The 18,963-nt window shown below is 37.8% G+C and overlaps 1 pseudogene; it reads left to right on the top strand.

The window, feature by feature from the left end:
• The first annotated feature begins 17,912 nt into the window (after positions 1–17,912).
• Positions 17,913–18,611, top strand: LOC110192816 (large ribosomal subunit protein uL3 pseudogene; annotated as a pseudogene).
• Positions 18,612–18,963: the final 352 nt, after the last annotated feature.

The raw sequence follows: 18,963 nt of genomic DNA, 5'->3' as shown, positions 1-18,963 counted from the left end.
TCAAGCAAATCACTGCTTTCACTCTGCCATCTTGGCCCCACCCCCCAAAATTTATATTCTTTCATTAAGATCCAGGCCTACTATAGTGGGTGGATCTGGAGGTCATGTGCAGCTCAAATACATAATGGCACAATTTTAACTAAAGGACATAATTTTATGAAACTCTTAAAAGTTATTCCTCATTTTGTGCTTGTTTTGTTGGTACTTTGGTTTCCATCCCACCTCCTACCCAAAGCCAAATCTTAGATCAGATACCCCATCCCTCTTTGTAATTTGCCTTCCTGAAAAGTTTGAAATCTCCTTCGAGCAGCTCCATGTTTCTCTCCTTACTCTGTTGCAAAAAATGCTTTAGATAGGGTTCCAAAGATTAGACTAGATTGCTCCCTAGGAGGAGAGCATTTTCTAGTACCATTTAAAAACTCAATCACAGTATCAGCAGCCCATGCAATAGACATAGCACAATTATGTTCTTAAACCTATAGTAGAACTAGGAAGGACCTCGGAAGTCATTGAGTCCATTCTCACCATTCTGCAGTTGAGAAAAATGGAGCCCACGGTGGGTGACTTACCTAAAGTCCTACCCAAAGTGACTAAGTAATACTGCTAGAATTCAAACTCAGCTCCTTTGATTATAAATCCAGAGATCTTTCCTCAGTGCTGCACTAACATTCTATGCTCAGATCTATTCCAGCCTTTACAAAAGTCATTACTTAACCCTACTGTGTCTCAAGATGTTACCTTATATCTCCACTTTTTTACATCAAAATTGCTAGAAATTATATTTAACTTTCTACCTCAATTTTTTTTTACTACCCACACACTTCTATATCATTGCAACTCTCCATATTACTATCAATCCTAATTTTACCAATGACACAATTGAGGCTGGGAGAGAATAAGGATGACTTGGACAACATCATAGAGATAATAAATCTCTGCATGGTATTGGAACCCTGGTTTTCCTGAATCTGATTAGCATTCTATCCAAGCTAACTCAAAGGCTCATCATTAATGGGTCATGGTGAAGTGGAAGGGAATTCTCCAGTGCAGAATGTCAGCAGGATTTGGAGAGTTGAGTAGATTGTAAGCAGAATATCATTTAACAATTTGACATGGCAGTTGGAAAAAAAAAAACAACAATATGACCTTAGGCTACATTAAGAGAATTAGTTGCTAGAATGTAGTGGATAGCCCTGCCCTTGTCAGGCATCTGTATTACTGTGGCCATCTCTGAGCATAAGATTTTAGTAAATACAATGACAGGCTCAGTCATGTCCAGAGAAACTTAAGGCAAAGAAACTTGAAATTATGTCATAGGAATATCATTTGAAGGAGCTAAGGATGTTTTTACCTGGAGAATGGAAGACTTTGAAAAGGAGAATGATATAATATCATAGCTTTAAAGCAGGAATATACCTTAAAATCCAACTTTCCCATTTTACAGTTGAGAGAGTGAAAGTGACTTGTCCAAGGTACCACTGGGAGCAAATGGCAGACATGATTTGAACACAACTTTCCTTAAGTATTTGAAGTCTGATCACATGGAAGAGGGATTGAATTATTTCTACTTAGTTGCAAAGGTAAGTTTAGGGCCTATTTATGGCAAAAAACAAAAACTGCATAAAAATTGGAGCTGCCCCAATAAGAAGTTTCATGAGATAGTTGTTTCTCAAGTCTTAGACACACCTTCAAGTAAAGGCTAGGTGACCTACCCACCTAGGAATGCTGTAGAGATTCTTATTCAGGCATTTATGTCTTCTGCATTGCATTCCAGTCCTGAAATTCTGTGGTTCCATTATCTTGAGATCAGGTTCTAAAGTCAATAATGCATAGCCCCATATACTTGGATCTCCTGGGATCTTCAGTGTTTGGGAAGAATGAATGAACAATTTGTATATGAGAAGGAAAGCTTGCAGCTTGACTGATCAATTTTTTAAAAAAGATAATAATTTTGGCTACAAATGTGATGTGATGAATTTGATGACACGGAATAAAAAAAGGATTCAGGGTTAGGATAAGGTAAAGTCACAAACCTCTGAGCTAGAACGTTTGGATGGCAAAAAAAGGTTTCTGCCTGGCATAGTGGATAGAATATGGAGCCTTGAATAAGGAAAGCACACATTCTCATCCTACTTTGGGTACCAACTCTATGCCTCTAGATGAATGATTTAGTCATTCTGAGCCTCAGTTAACCTATCTGTAAAAAATCATCAGCTCATGGATTTGGAACTGGAAGGAACCTTGGAGGTCGTCTCGTCCAACCCCCTTATTTTATACATAGTGAGGTCCAGAGAGATTAAGTCAAAGCTCAGGTCACACAGGTGGTAACAGGCTTTGAACTCAAGTCCTCTGATGCCAAGTCCAGTGGTTTTTCTATCCTCCTATATTTCCTCTTGTGATGAACACCTAGACTACCTCAATAGCTTTCTATATTCTTTCCACTTGGTTTCACTGCATCAAGTTTCTCTCTACTTCTATCCATCCTCCACATGGTCACTAATGAGATTTTCCTAAAGTAGAGGTTAGATCATTCCTACTCAACAAAGTCCAGTGACTCACTATTACCTCTAGGATCACATATAAGCTGTAGTAGGTTCTATAAGCCTGGCCTCTCCCAGCCCCTCCTGTAGTCTTACACATTTCTCAATTCCCCCCTGTCTGTGGTTCTCACATCCAAAGTTACATATCCCGACTCTGTGACTTTGTACTGACTTTGTTCCTTCCACATCTCTGCCTCTAGGAATCCCAATGTTCTTTCATAATTCAGCTCAAGTGCTGTTTTCTATAGCCTGCATTTTCTGGTTCTCCTCCTCCCCAGCTTCTAATACCTTCCTATCCTAGGATGCTTTGCATATGTCTTGACAACAACTAGCAAATAAAATATTATCTTGTCCATTACAAAGCAAGCTCCTTGGAACAAGGGGCTTTTTCACCTTTGTTGTGTATCCCCACAGCTTAGCACAATTCCTAGAAGATAAGTACTTAGTAGATACTTGTTGACTGATAATCAAATAGATAAATATTTAGATAAAGTTTTTATTAAGAGCTTTCTATTTGCCAGGTTGAGGAAGCTAGGTGGTTCAGTTTACAGAATGCTGGGCCTGGAATCAGGCAGACATCTTCATGAATTCAAATCTGCCTCAGACACTTACTAGCTGTGTGACCGTGTTTGCCTCAGTTTCCTTATCTATAAAATGAGCTGGAGAAGGAAGTGGCAAAACACACCAATATCTCTGCCAAGCAAATCCCAAATGGGGTCACAGAGTTGAACACTGATAAACAATTTAACAACAACAAATGCCGGGCACTATGCTAAGCACTGGGAATATAAACAAAAACAAACAACAACAAAAAAAAAGTCTGTGTCTTTAAGAAGCTTATATTCTAATGGAAAAAGACAACACATAAAAGATAAAAAAAAAAAAGTCCAGAGATTAAGGAGTGGTATTCAGGGGTATCCCAAATCAGAAATTATTATGTTCACTTTGACTATATCATTAGAGTACCTTTAAGAAATATGAATTTGACCGTGGGGTAACACCATAGCAATAAGAATTTTTCCAATTGTTTTTTTTTTGCTTTCCCTTTACTTGATATTGTTATAGATGATTATGGGAATTATTTTAGTGGTATGAATTTTTAAAAATCACTAATAAAATATTCCCCAGTCGTTTCTCACTTCCACTTTTTCTTTCTACCTCTTCTTTCATTAGCTATAGACAAGTACAAACTAAGTCTTATAAATAAGTATTATCTCCAAAACCATTTGTAACCAAATATTTCTCACAAAGAGTCAGACACAACTGAAACAACTGCACAATAACAACAAAATTTCTTTCATGTCAGTATTGATCATACTGGTGGTTCTTATGGTAATATAAATAAAAGAGGTGACTTTGTATGAAGTTAATTCTCAATCACTAAAAAACAACGTATTTCAAAGTTGAAATTCTAGGCATTTTTTAGCTGTGAGAAGACCAAGTTTATGTCTGATCTGAAAGCAAGAGGAAATTCCATCTAGCTTCTTCTAAGGATGACTTTTTGATGGATATTTTAAAATGAACCTAATTTATGTGAAGGGTGTTGTGTTAAAAGAAAAGTTCACAAAAAATATCATGCATGATTGATCTCAAGACTGTATCTCAATCCAAAGACAACATGGGAAAGCAGTCAAATATACATTTTATGGGTTTTTGTCTGTTTTGCAATAATACCAGAAAGCATTCTTTAATTAAAATTTAAAACCGTAACTGATTAATTTTGTGTAAACAGTCCCTGTAAACATGCAATGTCAGCATTTTAAGGGAACTGGTGTAAATTTTAGTTTCCTGTTAAAGGCATTCTAGGAAAGATGGCAAAAGCAAAATTTTCAGAACATGACCTAGAGAGAGAGAAGTTCAAAGCTCTAGCATGTTCTGTAATTCCATAGATTTCCACTTAGCCAAGGTCCAGTCAGAGGTTATGGGCTGCTGCCCATTGCCCTGTGTGGGAGTGTTGGCACGAGCTCACTTTTCACTCTTGCCATGGCCTGTCATTAGCTACAAATTGCTAAAGGGCAGTAGAAGACCCATTCAGTAGCACAGCCTGATGCTGACCTCTTGTGATTTAGTGAGGGTGAGGTGTGCAACAATGCAACAATATCTGTGGGTGTTCTAGATTCCAAGCAAGGATTTTATTTTTTTAAGCACCATTTCTCTGTTTTGACAAAAGCCAGAATACACTGTAACTCCTCCTCATCCTATGGAGGTAAAATGTCTTTCACATCCTTTTCCAACTTAAAAAAAAGAAAAACAAAGCCTAGTATGTTGATGCCTACCAAAAAATGCTAAAATGGCTTTTCAAGGAAAAATGCTACCAAGAAAAATGGGGGATGGGGAAAGGGGGAGTTTGGTCAAAGCAAATGATCTAAAAAACTTTGTGTATAATGCTTACTTAAAATTTAAAATGAAATTTGTGATCAACTTAATTTCTCCATATTTTCACACATAACAATCTGAATCTATCTTCATTCTTCCAAGGTCTAGTAAAATAAGAAATAAGAACCTTCATCATTCCTCTGAGTACCTCTATACAATGTTTGTAGCCTTGGTTTGCATAGTCAACATAGTTCAGCTTTCTTGGACCGGCTTCAAACCCTCTGGGTACTTAAACAGACCAATTCTACTTGACAAATAACTGTGTTCAGTGCCAGATAACCTTTTAGAGTAAGTGCTCACTTTTCTGGACCTCTTGGTTCTCAATGGATTTACTTTAGCTGTAGTCATGCATCTAAACTCTTTAAAAGAAAGGTGTCACTATGTACATTCATGATGTTGTTATTATTATTACTGATGGATGAATACATATGAAGTTAACCTTACCAATGGGTAGATAAATAGAAACTCCAGAATGCTTTCAGGCAGAACTGGATCTAAGCCATTCAGTTAGATGAAAACCTATGACTGTTTTTAAAGCCTTCTATTGAATGAGGCTCCTATTCTTCCATTATAACATACTTTAAGGTTACTTATTTAGAATCTTAAGCGTCCTGAAAATACTTCACAGTATATCTAAACTAAATTACTATCTAGATTTGATATAGCTATGTCTAAGTATATGCTTGTATTCATGCATCACATAGATGCATGCATATTTATGTATATGTGTGTCTGTGTGTAAGCACACATGCATCTATATACACACGTAGACATACATACATACGTACATATACACACATTTATATTTGTGTTGATACTGAGTAAGGATGACCTGGGTTCAATTTCTGCCTCTGACACTTACTAGTTAGTTAGTCAATAAACATTTACTACTATTTGTTACTATTATACTATATTATTATATATAATATTATATATAATATATGTTATATATTAATATATTATTATATTATACTACATTATACTATAATTACTATTATACTATATTATATTTAATTTAAACATAATATTTATTGCTATTATACTTTAATATATTGTTATTAACATTATCTTGCTATATACCAAGTACTATGTTAAGTGTGGGGGATAGAAAGAAAGGTAAAGACAGTCCTTGGTCTCAAGCATGTAAATAACCATATACAAACCAACTATATGCAGGATAGAATAGAGAATATCCACAAAGGGAAAACCCTAGAAATAAGGTAGAGCATGTAAAAAATGAGATTTTACCTAGGACTTGAAGGAAGCCAGGAGGCAGAGATGAGGAGGGAGAGCAATCCAGGCATGGGGGATAGTCAGTGAAAATACTGAAAGTAAATAGAATGCTGAGCGTGGAGTCAGGAAAACCTGAGTTCAAATCCAGCCTCAGACACTTAGTGGCTGTGTGACACTGGGCAAGTCACTTTAACCTCTGTGTGCCTCAGTTTCCTCATCTGTAAAATAGGGATAATAACAGCACCTACCTTGCAGGTTTTTTTGTGAGGATCAAATTATATTTGTCAAGTGCTTAGCATAGTGACTGGCACATGATAGGCACTATATAAACGCTTATTCCCCCAGTACAGGGTAGAGTTAGTCAGGTAAGGTATGTTGAGGAGATGGAAACTGATTCAGGTCTTGACATAAGTGACAAACATGGAGTGGAAAAGAGGTAAGAAAGCACTTACAGGAAAAAGCAATATAACAAGCATGAATTTTTCAAGTTTTGTTTTGTTTGTTTCTGAACGGAATAAGGAGACATGTTTGTTTCCCATTTTCTTACTCGGCAATGAGACCACATAGTTCTATGCAATGATATCAAGACCAATTTGGTGTCATCTGAAGACTTTTTGGGATAAAGAACACAGCACAAAATAACCAGTCTACATAAAAATGCTCTTGTGAATTGGCTAGGCAGGGAAGAAATTAAGTATTTGGGATTGTCACGAGGAATAGATGGACTAGAATTCATTCCTACTTGCCCTGAGTGAGGTGAGTCACTACTTAGAAAATCTATAATTTGATGAGATATCCTCAGAAACAAGTATCATATAATTGTTATCCACATCTGTTCCTCTTTCTGGAGCTGTAGGTACATCAGACTATTCCTAAGATCATTTTCTGGTGAATCATTTTTATATTTCCTGAAAATGCTCCATTTTAAACTGGATGACAATTTTCAACTTGGAGCTGTTGAATTAGGAACAAGATAATTGATTGTAGTCAAATATTATGTTACGTGGTCAGCTGATGGGATGATGGATACCATAGACACACATAGGCACATGTGGACAGGCAAAAACAATTAGTTTACAAACTTTAAGTTCCATAAGTTCTGATCAGGTCTTACATATCTTAGCAGATGATACCCAAGATTACTTCTTTTATCACCTTATTAATAGTATATAGAAAATGAACTGTATGTAAAAGGTGTACTTTTCTGTACTATATGTAAAAAGTGTTGCTTTTTAACTTTTACAATAGTAAAAAAGAATTATAATGAAACATGGGAGTACTTTACATTTATGTGATGTGTGCTTGTGAGAATTTCATATCAGAGTGAACCTTTCCAAACAAGAGACTCACCTTTTCACTCAAGGTGAATAACAACCACGCCTAGTGACAACCCAAAATTTATAATTTCTTCCCTGCAAAGCCAGTTGAACAGAAACAATTCATACAGTCTGGCTGTTCTGCACCACATCCTTTGTCTTTCTACTGCAGCATTCCTATGTGTTCTTTTCCAGAATATGTTTATATGTAAATAGTTCTGTAAACAATCCATGAGAAAATTATATTCATTACTCATATTATTATTCCCATTTTTTAGGTGAAGAAACTAAGGCAGGGAAGTCATATGTCTTGCTAGAGAATTCTGGGGCTTCAAAGCACTCCTGTCTTTGTCAAGCTGCTAATCCCACACTATGTCGTCAGTTTTTAACTCTCTAACCATTGAAAAAAAAACCAACAGGAAATACCAGCCTGTATTTATCTCCTTTCAGTTTGTTCCTACAAGCTTTTCCTATCCCTCCCCATTCTGTATACACACAGTGTCAGGTTTCTTTATACTGCAACAGAAGAGGTGTTCCTGTTGATAAGAAACCTTCCTCCTATCCCCATTTTTGTCAGCCCTGCACTTAGGAGCTGAGGTTGAGTTCAAACAAGGGTCAGCCGAGATAAAAGCCCTAGGCTTTATCCACCAATTCACTCCTGCCTAAAACTTCCTTCATTTATTTACTGCCATTAAAAAGGGACAAGCTGGTCTCTGTATCACAAAGGGTGCATGAAGTATCCCCTGTCATTTATTGCTTCTTCAGTATATGGAACCTACAATGGCCCCACTATTGCACTAAGGCATGCCAAGGAGGCCGTCTAAACTGGAATGGAAACATACAACAGTTGCATCGCATTCTAAGGGGAAGATATTTTCCCCCCAACAATCAGTCGAACGCAGACATTTTGAAATAACTGTCAATCACAGAAAGATCACACACCAGCTGAGGGAGGGGAGTGGCGGGGGTGGGGGGAAGCATGGAACCCCCTGAGAGAAAAGAGTAAAAACACACACACCACACACACACACACACACACACACACACACACACACACACACACACACACCTCCCAAGGGTTGCAGCTTCTAAGCTGAAAGAGATTTACTGTAGCCGCTGCAAAGACTATTGTTAAAGAAGATTAAACAGGAGACCCTATTCAGAGCCAATGGTCACTTACAAGATCTTGGAAGCATTCCTGGATCAGAACATAGCCAAGATGAAGCTCAAGCAGGCTCCACAGAGCCAGCCCTGCCTCACACAAAGCCCCCATGAGTTGTTCCCATCCCATATTCAATTTGGCATAAATACTCTTTTAAATGTTACTGAAAGGGAATATCAGCCAGGCACACAAAAAAAGGACAATTACATTATAGATTTGAACTCAAAAGCCAATCTTTTTGAATTGAAATGAAACCTGAAAGGCACCAGCAAGAGGAGCCTGAGATGAGAAAAGGGCTTCAGAGCTCCCTGCATTTGCTCAAGAGCTCTCATGCCCCTGAGTGGTGTCATTTCTCTCATGCTACAGAGCCCCTAAGTTTTTTTTTTCTTTTTTTTTTCCCCTCCCCCTTTTCCTCTGGCAATGAGAACGGAGATCATAAACGTCAGATGTAGTCTTGTAGCTTTAATGGTCTCATGGCTATGAATAAAAATGGCGTGGTAACAGATTTGTTAATTGACTTTATGTGAAACCGGCATACATTAGGCAGGGTTGCTAACGCTGCCGCTGCTGCTCGTGTGTGTCTCTCTCTCGGTTGCCTCTCTCTCCATCCTCCTCAAATTAAACTTTTAACAGTCAAGAGACCAGAGGGTTAAGCCTAGAAGGTTTGAATGATATTTTCACCGCCTTTGATGACACACTAAAATAAAGAAAGTCTCATTTTGCAGCGGGAACGTTCAGCCTGTGAAGCCCATGTACATGTGGTTACTATTTGCAGAATTTGGCATTTTCTATGAATAGTATAAAACAGGCATTGGATCAGCTGTCATGTTTTGACAGGGTTGTCCTTTTTTTTTTTTTTAACCAGAATGCCATTCTTTACTTCCCCTCCCCCTTTCCTTATTTGAGCAGCAAACCCACTACTTTTTTTTTCTTTCTCACAAGTGGACTAAGAAATATGATGAATAATGAATTAAAAGCCAGAGCAGATAGGAAGTTTAAGGCACGAGGAACCAATCACCCTCAGGGAGTGAGACCCTTAAAGGGCTGTGAATCCCTATTATGACTGGTGGTCAGATTGTCTCCAGACAGGATCTCCACCAGCCCCTAGAATATGTGAACAAGGTCAGTGACCATATTAGTTAACTGTGTGAAGTGGGGAGTCTAAAACTGTTTTATTTACAACTAGCTAATCAGCTAGACAGCAGAGGAAACTGTCCTAGCTTTTCTCTTGGTTCCATATATTTGATTCACTCTGAGATGTTTTTTGCCTTTGTTTTCATATTCCTAAACCCCTGACAATTTCAAGGCCCAAAGTTTTAGGGAATAAAAATTCACAATGAGAAGTGATTTTTGTTGGTTGCTATAACACATATCCATCAGACTCATCTGAAAAGTGTCAATCTAGATGTAAAGTTTTAAGTTTTTGGTGAAAGATGGAATTAACTGACACTTAACCTAGTAAGCCATTATTGGAAACAGAAAAGTTCACAAAGGAAACACCTTTTTAACCTCTAGAGAAAGCTGTGCTTTTGGCTTTGGTTGCTAGTACTGTATCTATTAACCTTTCATTTCAAAATCTGGCTTTGACTTTTGTCTGGGTAATACTTTCTATTTGTCTTTTACTTTGTTACAACCAAAAAACCCTTTTGATTTTTTTCTTTGTCTCTGCAATGCCACATCACAGCATTGTTCTATACTGATCGCTTTTCCTAACCATTCACTCACAGAAGTATAGATTTGGAACTGGTAGGGCCTCAGGGATCATCTAGTCCAACTTCCTTATTTTGCAGAGGAGGAAATTGAGGCACAGAGGAATTAAGTGACTTGCCCTAGGTCACACAGATAGCAGGAATAGCAGGTGAAATTTGAACTTGTGTCCCTGACTCTCAGTTCAGAACTTTTTTACTATACTTTGCCCTGAAAGCAGTTTTCCATCACAATATTTTCTCCTAACAAATCCTTCTCCTTACTAAAGGAGGCCTTGGACAGACAAAAAGACTTTCATGGAAGATATCTAATTTATATCTAAAATCTGAATAGTGTTTTAATAATAAAGTATTATCATGTGTTAATCACAATAAAAATGAAACACAGTTCTTAACATATCTCTCTTTATCCTAGAAGGTATACTGCACAAATTGTGGAATTTTACAGAGAAGAGATATATGAATGCCAAACTTTTTATACACTTTATTATTCTTATTCTTATTCTTATATCATTGTCATTTTGGACTGCCCCTACATTTATTTTAAGTGTTGAGAAAGTTCTCACATAAGAAAGTTCTTTCCCATCGTTTTTATATCATTTGATCACAAAATGTCAGAATTGGAAAATATCTTATATAATAATTACAGCTGATGTTTACGTAGCACTTTAGTGTTCTGATATATTTTGCATGGTGTACCAGGCCCTGTTGCTCTTCAGGACCTTATATTCTGTAGGAGGAGACAAATACATATTTATAGAGAGAATGAATATAAAGACAACAAATACTAATAAATACAAAGTATTCTAGGCATTTAACAAATATCTGTTGATTAATTAAGTTATTCAAGGCCAAACAGCTGGGAAGTATCTGAGGCAGATTTCAAACACAGGAGCTCCTGACACCAGTCAAGTCAGTCAATGACCATCTGTTAAGTATCTACCACGTGCCAGACACTGTGCTAATTGCTAGAGATATAAATACAGGCAAAAGACAATGCCTACCCTCAAGGAACTCCTTGTTTTAGTGGACTCTAGGTCTAGTGCCCTGTCCACTAAGGTATGCTGACCATAGAGATAATGGAGTCCCATACCATCATTTTACGTATGAGAAAACAGAGCCCTCCTCCCACTCTGTCCTAGGCTCTCTTATCTGTCACTTGGTGATTATGTCAGTTCTCATGGATTCAATTGTCATATCTGCAGGGGTTCCCAGATCTATCTAACCAGCCTTAGTCTTTCACTTAAGCTACAGTCACACATTACCAACCGCTTACTGGACATTTGTAACATCCTTAACTCCTCATTCCAACTTTCCCCACATACTTAATTGCCAAATTATGCAATTTCTTTCTCTATAATATAGCTCATATATGTCATTTTCTGTCCATTGACACATCTACCACTCTAATTTAGATACTTATTACATTTTACCTGGTCTATTGCAATTAACTTCTCACTGGTCTCTCTGTGTCTCAAGTTTCTACCTACCATACATCCTCCAAAAGTGATTTTCCTGCTAGATTGATTTTCATAAAGCATAGATGTCTGATCATGTCACCCCAATACACACTTGATGAATTAAAATGGTCCCCTATTATCTTTTGATTTAATTCTCTGTTTGATATTTAAAACTGTTTATGACCCAACCCTTTCTGATCTTTTTAGCCTTTTAATAAATTGCTCCCATCCATACACTCTATGATCCAGTTTTAAAGGTCATTTAGCTATTCCTCACACAAGATGCTCCATCCCATCTCTGTTCCTTTTCATTGACTATCCCCAATGACTGTAACACTATCCTTCTAAACTGCCAGTTTTTAATAACACTGACTTCCTTTAAGACTCAGTTCAAATGCCACGTTCTTCATGAGGTCATTCGTGGTTACTTAGCTGCTAGTGCCTTTCCTTCAGCCATCTGGGTGGTTCAGTGGATAGAGTGCTAGGGGACTAGAGGAAGCTCTGTATTCAAATCCAAACTCGGGCACTTACCAGCTGTGTGAATCTGGGAAGTCATTTAGTTTTTCTCTGATTCAATTTCCTCAACTGTAATGGAAGTAATAATAGCACCTCCTTTAGAGGTTTGCTGTGAGGATCAATGAAGTAATATTTATAAAACCATTTAGCATGGTGTCTGGCACATAGGTACATAATAAATGCATATTCCTTTTCCCTTTCTCTCTGGATAGTATCTACTGATTCATATATGTGTTTAAATGTAAGCTCACTGAGGGCAGGAACTTTTTTCTTTTTTTTTTTTTTATTCCCCATTGCTCAGCACATAGTAAATGTTTAATAAACTCTTTTTAATTAAGGGACTTGCCAAATTATGTTAAGCAACATCTTTAAGCATGACCTTTTGATTCTCTAGTGTCATGTCATGTAAGGTAAAGGAATACAAGCTGTACTTTCAATGAGATGAGACAAGAATGTAAGCTCCTATAAAGTAGGGCTGCCATGTCTCTTTTAGCATGCTTTTGATAATGCTTAGCATAGCATCACACTCTTCCTGACAATTGATGACAAGGATGATGAAGAAGAAGACAACAGGTAATTTATGATGAACAATTTTCTTGGAGAACAAAATGTATAATTTCTCATGAAATATTGCTTGTGCCCACTCAGAAGAGGCATCATCACTAGACCTATCTGAAAAAAAAAAGATGTATTTTCATAAGAGCTTTCATTCCTAAGTCCTTCAGAAAATAACTTAGAGAACACTATACCCAGTGATTTAATCGATCCACATAATTGACAAGTTCAAGAAATATGGGAGTTCCAAATCATATGAGTCTCTCAAAAAAATTCACCTTATTATATACTTAAATTCACACATTCATCTATCTCAGACCCATGTGTTAACTCCAACATTCTGACCTGAATATATTTGACTGACATATCCCTCTCTCTACTGCCCAAGTTAGGAAGTACCATACTACTGAACTGAGCATTGAATTTCTGTCAAAATAAGTACTTGTTTCCTTTACACAGGTAGAGACAGGTATTACTATTTGGGAGAGAAGTCTGGACCTGTGATTTAATGGGTATGGGGAACTGCTGATAAGGAAATTCCCTCTACCAAGATACATGGATGCGTCTTTTGCAACTTTAAGAGAATTGTCTGGGGTACTAAGAAGTTAAAAACTGAGAGGCTGCCCGTAGTCACAAGCAGTACTTGTCAAAGGCAGGATTTGAACACACATCTTCTTATCTCTGTGTCCATCTGTGCATCCACTAAACACTGCTTCCTGAAGGGGTACAAAGAGACCTGGTTTGCCTCAATTTTATGCATGGAAAAAAGAGATATTTAATTTTTATGAAGGTTATTTTCAATAGAACTATGTAAGTTATCTGTAAACAAAATAGAAATGAACTTATATTGTTTTTAGGGCCATTGATTTTTTTTTCTTCCAGGATTAGAGTAAAAACTAGCATCAGAGATAACTGCTTTGCGTAGAAATTTTGGCCAACAGCTAGACTCCTTCATCATGCTTAAAAGAATGCAGTCAACTGTAGGGTTAACTGTTCCATATAACATAAAAGAAGGGAAATGAAAACTCACTGGTGATTAAAGAGATGCAGGATATACAATTCAAATGTGAATTTGGGCAAATTACTAGAAATGCAATGGTTGCCTAAAGGTTTACATTCTGCTTTCTACAGCTCCTTGAGGTTTCAAATACAAAGTATCTCTTAGAAATTACCTCGGAGATCACCTAATTTAACCTTTTTACTTTCTAATGAAGTCCTTTAGACCAAGATCTCTTTGAAAGCAGAGACTTTGGTTTTTTGTTTTTTTGTTTGTTTTACTTTTCTTAGCATCCCCTGTGCTTAGCACAACAACTAGCACATAGCAGGTTTTCAATAAATTCTAGTTGATTGATTGACTTTATAATTTTAGGTCTCTTCCCTTCAACATGAAGTTATCCCTTATGCACTTCCCATGCATTTAAGATATACTGCCTTCATTTACATGGTCTCGTGGGTTGAACCATAAGCAATGGTTCCTACCCAAGATCCAAGTCACTATCAAGAATTTTCCAACTTTTAGATTTATCAGAAAGATACCTTGGTCTCCCAGCTTGCACTGGTAGCAGCTGTAGTAGCAGCAGGTCCCACTGGGATTTCTCCACTCCCAAACATGGGTTTCTCACAGCTCCCTGCCTCAAAAATAGAGGAATGGACACAGGGGAAAGGTGAAGGGTTCCCCAAAGATGATTCCCACCAAGTTCATTCTCCTCACAGACTTTCTGGGCTACGAGGTAGTTACGACCCAAATCATTTGGGAAGTAAACAGGACTGGCTCAAAGGTGAAGAAGAAGGAAGTGATCTAGATGATGGTCACCATTGTGGAGATGTCACCTTATGATTGTTGCAGGCATTAAAGTACATATGCAACCCCCTTGAGGCCTCCAGACCTACAAAACCATCATTGCTGAGCATATCAGCAATAAGAGTGTAAGAAACAATTCTACAAGAGCTGGCACAAGTCCAAGAGGAAGGCCTTCAGCAAGTACTGCAAACAATTGTTGGGGGTGGGAGTGGGGAGAGCCAAGATGGCAGAGTAAAAGCAGTGATCTGCTTAAGCTCTCCCCTAAATTCCTCCAAATAACTGTAAAAAATGGTTCTAAACAAATTCTAGAGCAGCAGAACCAACAAAAAGACAAAGTAAAACAACTTTTCATCCCAAGACAACCTGCATAGTTGATTGGAAAGGTCTGTTGTGCCAGGCTGGGAGAGGAGTGCAGTTCAGCGTGGGCTATGCAGGCAAAGATCTGGCCTCAGCGAACCTGGAGCAGTCCTCAGGGGACTGAATCAAGGGGAGCTATGGCAGTTTCCAGACTTCTCAACCAATAAACACCAAAGACAACTTAGAAGGTCAGTAGGAAAGGTCTGTTGGACCATGGTGAGAGAGGAGCTCAGTCTGGTAGCCTCAGGGTGCCTGCTTCCAGAGTTCTTGGCCCACAGACAGAGTGGGGATCCAGCAGCTGATCAAAGGATGATTGCAGGGATCTCTTTGGTGGTGATGAGGGAGGATTCTCTTGCTTTGCCTGTACTTGGATCTGAGTCTCAGTTCTGGGTGGCAGTCCTGGGGTGAGGACAAGCACTGATGTGGTGGTGCTTGTGGTGGAGGTACAGAGAGAATCCTCCTTACAGTTCCAGGGCAGAAAAGAGTGGTCACTCAAAGATCAGCGCATAGGCCAGGAAAGGAGTAAACACTTCACCTTTGATCATACCACCTTGGAAAAACTGAAAATTTACAGTTCCCTAGAAGCATCTCTGAAAACAGTGGCACAAAACCCCCAAAGCTTGAGACAGTGCATTCCCCACACTGGAAGCAGATCCCTACCTTAACAAAGAGTTTATAACTCAACCAATTGGCTGGTAAAATGAGCAAAGAGCACAAAAAAAGTCACTATAGAATCTGTCTTTGGTGTCAAAGAAGATCAAAACATACAACCAGAAGAAGACAACAAAGTCAAAGCTCCTACATTCAAAGCCTCCAAGAAAAAAATATGAGTCAATCCCCAGCCATTGAAGAGTTCAAAAAGGATTTTGAGAAGCAAATAAGAGAAGTAGAGGAAAAACTGGGAAAAGAAATGAGAGTGATACAAGAAAATCATGAAAAACAAGTCAACAGCTTGCTAAAAGAGACCCAAAAAATACTGAATAAAATAACACCTTAAAAATAGCCTAACCTAAATGGCAAAAGAGGTCCAAAGAACCAATGAGGAGAAGAATGCTTTCAAAAGCAGAATTGGCCAAATGGAAAAGGAAATCCAAAGCTCAGTGAAGAAAATACTTCCTCAAAAATTACAATACAGCAAATGGAAGCTAATGACTTTATGAGAAATCTAGAAATTTCAAAACAAAACCAAAAGAATGAAAAAAATAGAAGACAATGTAAAATATCTCATTGGAAAAACAATTGACCTGGAAAATAGATCCAGAAGAGAGAATTTAAAATTTATTGTACTATCTGAAAGCCATGATAAAAAAAAAAAGAGCCTAGACATCATCTTTCATGAAATTATCAAGTAAAACTGCCCTGATATTCTAGAACCAGAAGGTAAAATAGAAATGGAAACAATCTACCAATCACCTCCTGAAAGAGATCCCCAAAGGAATATTATAGCCAAATTCCAGAGTCCCCACATCAAGGAGAAAATATTGCAAGCAGCTGGAAAGAAACAATTCAAGTATTGTGGAAACACAATCAGGATAACACAAGATTTAGCAGTTTCTACATTAAGGGACCAGAGGGCTTGGAATATGATATTCCAGAGGTCACAGGAGATAGGATTACAGTCAAGAATCACCTATCCTGCAAAACTAAGTCTAATCCTTCAGGGGAAAAAAATGGACATTTGGTGAAATAGAGGACTTTCAAGCATTCTTGATGAAAAGACCAGAGCTGAATAGAAAATTTGACTTTCAAATAACAGACTCAAGAGAAGCATTAAAAGGTAAACAGGAAAAAGTAATGATAAAGGACATATTAAAGTTAAACTGTTTATATTCATACATGGAAAGATGATATTTGTAACTCATGAAACCTTTGTTGGTATTAGGGCAGTTGGAGGGGAAAATATACAGATAGATAGATAGCTAGATAGATAGATAAAAAGAAAGAAAGATAGAGGGTACAGGATGAGTTGAAGATGAAGGGGTGATATCTAAAAAATAAAATTCAGGGGTGAGGGAGGAGTATACTGAGAGAAGGAGAAAGGGAAAGGTAGAATGGGGTAAATTATCTCAAAACAGACAAGAAAAAGCTTCTGCGGTAGAGGGGAAGTGGGTGAAGGTGAGAGGGAATAAGTGAATCTTATTCTCATCTGATTTGGCTTAAGGAGGGAATAACATACACACTCAATTGGGTATGGAAATCTATTTTACCCTACAGGAAAATAGGGGGGAAGGGGATAAAAGAGTAGGGAGATGATAGAAGGGAGGGTAGATTGGGGGAGGGGATAATCAGAAGCAAACACTTCTGAGGAGGGACAGGGTCAAAAGAGAGAATAGATGAAATGGGAGAGGGACAGAATAGTATGAAGGGAAATATAGTTAGTTTTTTCATGACGTAACTACTATGGAAGTGTTTTGCATGACTACATTTGTATAACTGGCATCAAGTTGCTTGCCTTCTCAATGAGGTTGGGTGGGGAGGGAGGAAGGGAGAGAATTTGGAATCCAAAGTTTTAAAAACAATTGTAAAAATTGTTTTTACATGCAACTGGGAAATAAGATATACAGGCTATAAGATAGAAATTATCCTGCCTTACAGGAAAATAGAAGGAGAAGGGGATAAGAGATAATGGGTGATAGAAGGAAGGGCAGATAAGAGGAAGGGGCATTCAGAAAGCATGCTTTCTTGGGGTGGGGTAAGGGCGAGATGGGGAGAAAATTTGGAACCCAAAATCTTGTGGAAGTGAGTGTTGAAAACCAAAAATATATACATCAATAAAAGCATTTTAAAGCTTAAAAAAATTATGAGATGATGGCGGCAAGAAGTAGTTGAAGAAAATCTTTAACAGCTGAAGAATTGCTACCAGGTGATCTGAGCAATTACCCATACTTACATGCTCCCTCTGAGGCAGAAGTCTTACCTGATGGAGATGCAGGCGAATGGCAGAAGTATGACTGATAAACTAGACTACACCTATGAGAAGCTAGAGTAGCAGGTGCCCATGTCCACCATGTTTAGGTAAGATGAGATGAGTGATGTCACAGAGGTGACCAAGAGCAATTGTGACAAAAGTGTTGCCAGCTGCTGCTACACAAAGAAACTGTTCTGAAACACCCAACAAGGCCTCCATAAGTTGGCCTATATCAGAGCTTGGCATCCTATCAATATAGCATTCCCTCTGGCCCAGGCTGGTCAGAAGGACTGCCACCATTGTGCCAAGATGAACAGAAAGATCTACAAGATTGGTCAGGGCTATCAGATCAAGGGTGGGAAACTGATCAAAAATCAATGTAACCACTGATTATGATTTGTCTGACAAGAACATTATCCCTCTGGGAAGAGTTGCCCCTAGGGTGATGTGATCAATGACTTTATTATGCTGAAAGGCTATGTTGTTGGGACCAAGAAGCTTGTCCTAATCTTACAAAAGTTTCTGTTGGTATAGACTAAATGTCATGCCCCGTAAAAAATTGACAAAGTTTGTCAACATCACTTCCAAATTTGGCCAGGGCCAGTTCCAGAACGTGGAAGAGAAGAAAGCCTTCACAGACCACTCAAGAAGAACTATGTTGCTTAAGAAGAAGCTGCCTAAAGTTTCCAAGCCAACTGGGAGCTGGTGGGTTCTTAAATGTATATATATATATATATATATATATATATACATATATATATATATATATATATATATATATACACACACACACACATATATATGTATATATATATGTATAGAGAGAGAGAGAGAGAGAGAGAGAGTTATATTTGTGTGTGTGTGTGTGTGTGTGTGCTATGTGCAAAATACCACACCTATGAAAAATAATAAATTCTAGATCACCTAGAATATCTATGCCAAGTCCTAGGCCTAAAAAAAGCAAGTGACTTGTCAAAGGTCATATAGCTTTTTTCACATTTGAATCACTCTGCAACCTGCACGGTCTGCTTTA

This window comes from Phascolarctos cinereus, unplaced genomic scaffold, assembly GCF_003287225.1.
Source record: "Phascolarctos cinereus isolate Bilbo 61053 unplaced genomic scaffold, phaCin_HiC Scaffold_3;HRSCAF=262, whole genome shotgun sequence".
Classification (NCBI taxonomy): Eukaryota; Metazoa; Chordata; class Mammalia; order Diprotodontia; family Phascolarctidae; genus Phascolarctos; species Phascolarctos cinereus.
The sequence above is the reverse complement of the archived record's forward strand: the minus strand, read 5'-3'. Positions and strand labels throughout refer to the sequence as shown.